Source organism: Topomyia yanbarensis, chromosome 2, assembly GCF_030247195.1.
Source record: "Topomyia yanbarensis strain Yona2022 chromosome 2, ASM3024719v1, whole genome shotgun sequence".
NCBI lineage: Eukaryota > Metazoa > Arthropoda > Insecta > Diptera > Culicidae > Topomyia > Topomyia yanbarensis.
The window spans coordinates 426,673,634-426,682,641 of record NC_080671.1 but is presented as its reverse complement, the minus strand read 5'-3'; the positions used below and the strand labels follow the sequence as shown (position 1 = coordinate 426,682,641).

The 9,008-nt window shown below is 46.1% G+C and overlaps 1 long non-coding RNA gene across 1 annotated transcript; it reads right to left on the bottom strand.

Annotated features, from left to right (window-relative positions):
• Window positions 1–6,859: 6,859 nt before the first annotated feature.
• On the bottom strand, window positions 6,860–8,037 carry LOC131685321 (uncharacterized). Its single transcript, XR_009304779.1, has 3 exons — window positions 7,914–8,037; window positions 7,336–7,760; window positions 6,860–7,273 (listed from the first exon to the last, which is right to left on the bottom strand). It is a non-coding gene; the product is annotated as an uncharacterized LOC131685321 (long non-coding RNA).
• Between the last annotated feature and the right edge of the window lie 971 nt (window positions 8,038–9,008).

Sequence of the window (9,008 nt, the reverse complement as noted above, 5' to 3'; positions counted from 1 at the left end):
TTCTACATATCACATATACATACAGTTATGTTCAAAATAATAGCAGTGGGTATTCCAAAATATAGAAACTAGAACAATTGTAATTGTACGCATTAATTCGAATGTACTTCATAGTCAATACATGAAACTAGTTCAACCCCACTTGAATATAGGTTTTATTTCGCAAAATTTATTTTGTAGTATTTTAAATTTCAGATATTTATAAAAATCACTGTTCACAAAAATAGCAGCACGTTAGTTTAAAACAAGAAAATCATGGTTTAAAGCGATTCAGCGATCCGCTTGTTCTGAAACGCATTGCTACTCTTCAGTACTTTGTAGCATATCCGTTATTTTCAATAACTGCCACGCATCGCTTCTGCATCGAGTCTACAAGGACTTGGCAACGAGAGACAGGAATTGCAGCCCACGAATCACGAACTACAGACCATAGCTCTTCTACATTTTCGTCTTTGCTTCAGAAACAGCGTATTTTGCATCTTCCCACAGGTTTTCAATTGGATTAAGGTCTGGAGATTGCGCTGGCCACTCCATAACCTCAATCTTCTTCTCCTGGAACCAAGCTTTAGCACGTTTGCTTGTATGCTTTGGGTCATTGTCCTGCTGGAACACCCATTTTAGGGGCATCTCCTCTTCGGCATATGGTAACATAGCTTCTTACTACGCCATAGTAAGAAAAACATCCCCACACCATAATTTTCGCTCCGCCATGTTTTTACCTTTGTTACAAAGAGCACTATTTTTGACTCATCTGTCCACAAAACATTCCGCCAGTCAATGTGCATTTTAGCAAACTTAATGCGATTTAAAACGTGCCGTTTTGTCAAAAACGGTACTTTACGGGGACTACGAGCATACAATTTGGCTTCCATCAACCTTCGCCTGACAGTAACAGGGCTAACATTTTAGTTCAAGTCATCCTTAATTTTTATAGAAGTCGTCATTAGATCATTTCGTGCCAGATTAACAATCGTTCGGTCGATCCTGCGGGAGGTACAGCGCTTCCGGCCTCGGTTTTCAGCTTTGGGAGTCCATTTTATAGCATTTCTTATCATTTTGACGGAGCATCCCAACATTTCCTGTGTCTCTGTGTACGTTTTAACTTGTTTTATCAAGTTTTCATCAGTTTTCGCTGCTCATCGGAACAATGTTTACCACGACCCATTTTCTGCAATAGATGCAAAAAGTTTTACTTTTTCATTCCATCTTGTTTTCCATACACTTACGGAATAATTAAATGAAAAATCTTCAATAAAAGTATTAACGAAAAAATGGTAACCACTGGTATTATTTTGAACGGCCTCAAGTGAACACATAAATAGGTTTGATGTAAAATATACACAGAATGAAATCAAAGCAGAACAAATAATTTTCGTTTCTGATGGGGGATGTCACCACTACATACTGATATGCTTGGTTTGCGAAACTGCTAACACACACATGAATAATAATTGTAGCATTCAAGGTTGATGCAGGGCTGCTATTTTTTAGAATACAACTGTACTCGTACACTCATAATTTCTCCCATTCCAAACGTACAAACGCTCGTGGCCTTCACGATAGCACAAACCTGGTCTCAAACGCGAACATGCAATTGCAGTTATCCATACATACTTACATTAGCGATCTTGCCAAAATTATAACAATGATAATTAAGTGAATGTTTTAGTATACATAAATTTGCAAACGCGGTCTCAAACATTAACCCACCGCTCGCGCGGTCATGAATCGACCCCGTCCGGAGGTCTGTACCCTCAATCCTAGTAGCCTAACCTCATGCGTTCAGTTGGACCACTAAAAAATCAGGCGCATATATACTAGACAACACGTTCCATGGTGACATGACCAGGAACTCTGGTGAAATGGGGGAACTTCCTCTCTTCTAGCAACTGAACCGTACACAGTCAGATTTACGGTCCGCGTGCGATCATTCAAGAACATGCGAATGGTTACACAGGCAAAGAAAATAACTTATGCACGCGAAATTACACGCTAGCACACGGTACAAACACGTTAACATACAAACGCTCGAGTCCTTCGCGATCATCCACGCACACCTGCGTCCGCGATCTTGCGAACAGGTTAACACACCGGTGGCTAAGTGAACGTGTTAGCACTTATAAATTCACAAACGCGGTCTCAGGAGTGAACCTACAAACGCCCGTGTTCGTGCGATCATGAACCGGTTACGTTCGGAAGTCCCTATTCTCGGCGCTAGTAGCATATTTCCAATGGCATCAGGTGGACCAAAAAAAAAGATGATGCCCATATTAACTAAGCAACACATTCCATGACGATATGACCGGGTATTCTAGTGATATGGGAGAACTCACTCTCTTCTAGTATCTTAACCGTACACTGAAAATAAAGTATCAGATTCACGGTCCGCGCAATCGTCCAAAAACCCGCGAACATGCGAATGGACATACGGTTATAAAATACAATTTGTACACGCGAAGTCACATACACGCGACAGACACGTTAACATACAAATGCTTGCGCCTTTCGCGATCATCCATGCAACTTATACGCGCGATCTCGCAAACATCTCGGTGATAATATGAATGTCTCAGCACTTATAAACATTCAAACTCGGTCTCAAACGTGAACCTACAATCTCCAGCGCTCGCTCGATCATGAATCGACCTCTCCCGGAAGTCTCTATCCTCAATAGAGAAGTTTTTTTTACAATGGAAAATACATTTACGTACAAGCCCAGTACACGTGCTATTAGTAGATGCCAAGCTACCACACGGGGTGTACTGGGGGTGTGTCGGGCTCTAACGGTGACGCAGGCATTACTACCGACTAAACTCCGTTGGGCTCCGCCATTGTTCCGCCCAGGGACAACCTCTCGGTATTACTTCTGGGTTGATGGCTGTACTTGACGTACTCATTCACTCTCGCTCACGCGTTCATACGTCCTGTATGAGGCTTACTTGGGTGCTCTTTCTGTCACATCTTGATTCACTCTCTAACACTCCACATGAGGCTTATTTTTGTGCTCACCTTTTTCGTTCCTTGCGAGGCTTACTTTTGTGCTAGCCTTTAACATACCATGTGAGGCTGACTTGGATGCTCACCCTTTCGCTCCTCTGCCACGCCACGACGCATTGATAGCTAAGTCCCAACATACTACGCTACGACCCTCCCATCTTGGCATGAGGCAGTCCACATATACGCCCATACACTCGCTCTTCTGCCTTGCTTCGGGATGGCTGGGTTTACCCCTTACGCGGTTGCTAGTCGCTGCGCCAAACCTGCCTCAGCATGAACAGACTATTCACTCACGTTTCTGCGCTCGGCCTTTTTCGCTCCAACTAACCAATCACTAGTTAGTCGTGCCCGTCGTCTGTTGCTCGGTGCACCAAATTACCTGTAGCCTACAGGCAATCTGGATGGTAGCAGCCGAGACTGCGTTCCACTTCTCCACCGATTGACACATCCCCTGAACAAGGGTATCAGGGGTTGTGTCCCAGTCACAGACGTCAAGCATTTCTCTTCTTTCGACGTCGAACCGAGGACATACGAACAGTATGTGTTCGGCAGTTTCGTCTACACCTGGGCAGTCCGGGCAGGCGGGGACCTCCGCGTGCCCGAACCTGTGGAGGTACTGTCGGAAGCAGCCATGGCCTGACAGGAATTGTGTCAGGTTGAAGTGAACTTCCCCATGGGGTCTTCCCACCCAGCTCGATATGTTAGGTATCACGCTGCCATCTGGCGACCGGGGTCACCCTGGTGCGCTCGCGGGTTCCTCTATTTCCACGTAGCTCGAAGCACTCCTCATCTTCCCGAATGACCAGCCCGACTGGCATCATGCTCGCTATCACGCAGGATGCATCGTGTGATACCTTGCGGTAGGCAGATATCACTCTGAGGTACATCACGCGGTAGGTGCTCTCGAGGTTCTGTAGGTAACTGGTTACCCTCAGTGCTCTTGACCATGACGGGCCGCCGTACCTGAGGATAGATATGGCAACGCCTGCCAGTAGCCTACGTCTACTGGCGCACACCTTTGAGCTGTTGGACATCATCCTCGATAGTGCCGCAACAGCAGTCGACGCTCTCTTGCATGTGTAGTCGACGTGGCTGCCGAAGGTCAGCTTGTCTAAAATGACTCCAAGAGACTTCAGACTCCGCTGTGAGGTGATCACGATTTCTCCCACATGGATAACTGCATGTTGTGCCGACTTGCGGTTGTTGACGATAACTACCTCCGTCTTATGCTGAGCGACCTCCAGGCCTCTCGCGCTCATCCATTCCTCCACCGTGTTTATCGCGTGTTCTGCAGTTAGTTCTACCTCGGGGATTGACTCCCCGTAGACCTCCAAGGTTGCGACGATCTTGACCCCAGGCGGGAACTTCAGTCTCAGAACCCCGTCATACACAAGGTTCCATAGCACCGGGCCTAGGATCGAGCCCTGCGGGACTCCGGCGGTAATCGGAACCCTTTTCTGACCGGCATCGGTCTCGTATAGCAGTACGCGGTTCTGGAAGTAGCTTTCCAGGATCCGGTACAGACCCACCGGTAGGCTAAGCCGGTGTAACGAGAGCGCGATGGCATCCCAGCTTGCGCTGTTGAATGCGTTCTTCACGTCAAGTGTCACTAACGCACAGTATCGAATGCCTCGCCTTTTTCGTTGGATCGCTATCTCGGCAGTCTTTATCACTGAGTTGATAGCGTCCACCGTGGACTTACCCTTTCGAAAACCAAACTGGTTGCCGTACCTTCTGCGCACGGGGTTAGCCTGTTGAGGATGATCCTCTCAAGCAATTTGCCAGTCGTGTCGATCAGACAGATAGGTCTGTACGCCGATGGGTCGCCTGGTGGCTTCCCAGGCTTCGGCAACAACACCAATTTCTGCCTTTTCCATCTATCGGGGAAGCGGCACTCGTCAAGGCACCTCTGCATAGCTAGCCTGAACATGTACGGGTTCGCAATGATCGCTGCCTTGAGAGCGCTGTTTGGAACTCCATCCGGCCCTGGAGCTTTGTTCGCTGCTAGGGAATTAGCCACTGCGGCCGCGCCCGCACTGTCTCGTAGTCTCGTAGTGCAGGTGGCCAGGGGCTTGTGGCTCGAGACGGGAAGAGTGCTTCGATACTCGTCGCCAACCGGTCCGGAGACCGTTCTGGGAGTGAAGAGCCCCCTTTGGTCTTGGCCATCACGATTCTGTAGGCGTCACCCCACGGATTCGCGTTGGCACTCTCACACAGGTTGTCGAAACACGCTCTCTTGCTGCTTTTAATGGTCTTGTTAAGGGCCAATTTTGCAGCACTTCACGGCGGTTCTCTCTTGCATCCTCGGTGCGGGCTCTTTGCATCCTACGTCTAGCTCTGAGGCAGGCTGATCGTAGAGAAGTCTAGGTCATTCAATTAGCCAATAAAAAAAAACCTCTCATATCCATTGGATAACACGTTGCATGGCGACATGACCGGGAACTCTGGTGATATGGGGTAACTCACTCCCTGTCAGGATGTGAACTGTACACCGAAAACTAAATATCAGAATGACGGTCCGCGTGGCCATCCAAGAACGCACGAGAATATGTGAGTGGCTGTACGGTTACAAAATCGAATTTATACACGCGAAGCCACGTACGCGTGAGCACACGCGACAAACACGTTAACATACGAACGCTTAGGCCCTTCGCGATCAACCACGCATACATACGCCCGCGCAAACTTGATAACACCCCGGTAAAAAGGTGAACGATTTAGTGCTTATGAAGCTACAAACGCATTCTCAAACACGATCCTACAAACGTCCGTGTTCGTGCGATCATGAATTGGTCACGTCCGGCAATCTTTACCCTCCGTCTTAGCAACTTTACACCATACATTCAGTTGGATTAACAAAAAAATAAAGCTCATAATCACTAGACAGTACGTTCCATGGCGACATGACCGGGAACTCTAGTGATATTGAAGATCTCACTTTCTTCTAGCATTTAAATCATATACCGAAGAATATGTATCAGAGTCACGGACTGCGCGTGATCATCCAAGAACACACGCGAATATACGAAAGCCACACGGTTATTTATACACGCGAACTTACATACGCATTAGCACCAGTCTTCTCAAATGAATATCGTACACAATGTTCGCTCTGGCTCACATTAAACCCACATTTTGTGTGCGAATTCAAACACGCTATTTCGTACCAAAAGAGTGCACATGTTCGCCTGCACAACCGAACTCCATGTACGTACACGGTGTGCGTACACCTCTCGTACACACAGGTTCGTGGCACCAGTTTTTTCCTTCTCACTTTCATCATCACTAGCGTTGACTCTTTTTGCTTTGTGTGAACCGTTCTCGTGTACGCACCCGGTGTACGCATACTTGAGTTTTTGAACTAGAGTTTGAACATCGTTCGTTTGGAGTCGACGTTCGAGGCAAACATGTACATCGAGACGAAGCATGTTTGAGGTTGCATGCGTGCACGAAATTTTGTACATAGACACTACACGACCTTGCACCACTTACCTCTAATCGCGTAATTAAACAACTTATGCAAATTACGAAAAAGTGGTCCCTGTCAGGGAAGATGCGTGGCAGAACATTTTCTTACATGGTCCCAACGGTGTTGGCGTGGTGAGAAAGCGTCTGACGAAATCTATCCCCTTCTTCGTGGTGCTTCGAATCAATACCAATGGAGTTCCATATGCTTAAAAAAACGTTGGTTACGCATCGGGGGCAAACCCGTAGTCAGATGCCGCATGCCGATTCGTTGTTCTATAAAGGTTGCTTATTTTGAAGTAATTTATTTTTAACAAAAGAATGGAATTTTCTAGTTTGTAAAATACGTTGGTTCAGAAAAAAGATACATAAACATATTCCGCAGCAAACTAAACACATATTACCTCGAGACAAATTTCTACATATCAAAACGATTTAAAATCTAATAAATAAATTCCCATAAAACAACTTCACTCGAACCACTCGAAAATTCTTCGGTTCCTTCCGTTCGTTGCCCGAGACCGGAATCTTGACAGAGAACGTGGCCAGCTACGTACCGCTGCTGTCCAACGAGATCTTGCTCCACGTCCAGGCATCCACTTGCGAGAGTCTGCATAGTTCAGGACTCGATTGGCGAAACCAACGAATCTCCTGCTTAGCTGGACGTGTCCGTACCGGACTGCCACCAAGCGGCAATTGCGGGCGTCCCTCAGCACCCGATAGAATCTGACCCGGCGCACCTCCGGTGACAGCAGTTGACCCTCTAAACTATGGCAAACTTGAGCATACAAACCGATAATAGGAACTGGTACTGGAACGATAGTAAAGATTAGGTTTTTTAGTCCTTCGCGGCGTTCCGCAACAAATTACTACCGTAGCTGTCAAACAGCATGGACAAAATTGTGGATAACATAACTGATGCCTTGCGATTACCTACGCTTGCTTAGATGTTACGGAAATGGGTTTCGCGTTCTAGTGACGTCTCCTACCAGCCACACTTCGGGATCTAGCCCGAGCCGAACGTGGCCGGTACAATGCACCTCTACGCCGAATCTTGTGCCATCTACTTCGCAACCGATCGTAGCCGCGATATGAAGCGTGTTCCAGTAGTCGGATTGCCTCGGTTACCATTCCATACTCATGTAGCTTGACCCGGCTGTAATCCCGAAATCGCACCCAGTCCATCGCGTGTGCTTCGTGCAAGGTTTGCATAAAAACGGCGCTTCGTTGATCCGGAGAGACAGAGCGAACTGCAGGAGTGTTGCGAATATCGGCGTAGAGTCTTCGGATCGGGATGGCTGCAATTATCCAGAGGTATGAGGGTCGTTTTTGCTTGATGCAAAATTGGGTCAGGCTCTAAGTCCAACTGCTGTCAAAATGTATCTACTGACAGCAGTTGCGTTCGGAAGCTGACCCTGTTTAGGGGTAAATCAAAAACGACATAAATTAACCTTCGAAGCCGAACTCGGCTAGCGTTTGTAGGATTATTTTCAGCATTTTCTTCCTGGAAGGTTGAGCGAATGAAGGTGTTAATTGATTACCTATCGATCGATTGACAGTTCAAGTGGGTTGCTACGATAAGAAGGTGAGGAACAATGAAAGAATATGTATAAAATTTTCACCTAAAAACTATTCAATTTCCAATTTAGACTAGAGTTTAAAATTAATTGAATCGTGATATGACGTTAGACTACGTCTAACGGAATCACTTTGAAAAGTATTGCAACACCCATATTGAATATTCAATAATAATTTATTTAAAAAAAACTTATAATTGCCTTGATTTTTGTAAAAAAAACCCCTAAAATTAATGTAAGAGAAAAATGTGTCTGCATCAAAAATCCAATTATATCCCCCTAAAACCCACAGGTGCACATCCCTCAATCCGCAAAAGGAAAATGAATGATCATCCAAAGTTTTCTTCTTTAGGGGAAAAGAGAGAATCTTGGGACCTGAACCCACAAGAAAGAAGAAGAAAAAAAACCTTCCGACATGCAGCAAGTGAGCGAGTGATAAATTAGTACCGAAAGAAAAATTATCGAACCTTTCTTATCGGGAATTAATTTAAATGAATGCACGACTCGCGCCGCTTCCCGGGCGCGAGTGGACGGGAATGGCAGCGAAACGGGACGGGCAACGGCAGTGGACGGACCAAGATAGATCGTGATGGACAAATTATCGTGATATGTTGGAACATGTGGTCGAACATGATAAGTTCGATAGGGGTTTTTTTGCGAGTTTTCTCCGGTGAAACACGACTTTTTTCCCCCTCCGTTCCAACAAAAGACGGTTGATATTCCGGAGCAAACTAATTAGCGGGTAGTTGTTGTGTATCTTTTTTCTTCGTTACAAATTTCAACAGACTCGATTTTATAGACTTGTTCGGATATTTTCATCATTAGGACTAACGAAGCTGACATCCCCGCCGGCCGAAGCCGAAAGGTTAGCCAAATCAATAATTTTTCGAAAAATGTGATCAACTCGCACACCCATTAAACTCGAAGCAATGTTGACAGCGTAATAAAATTTCTATTTTCCATCAAAAG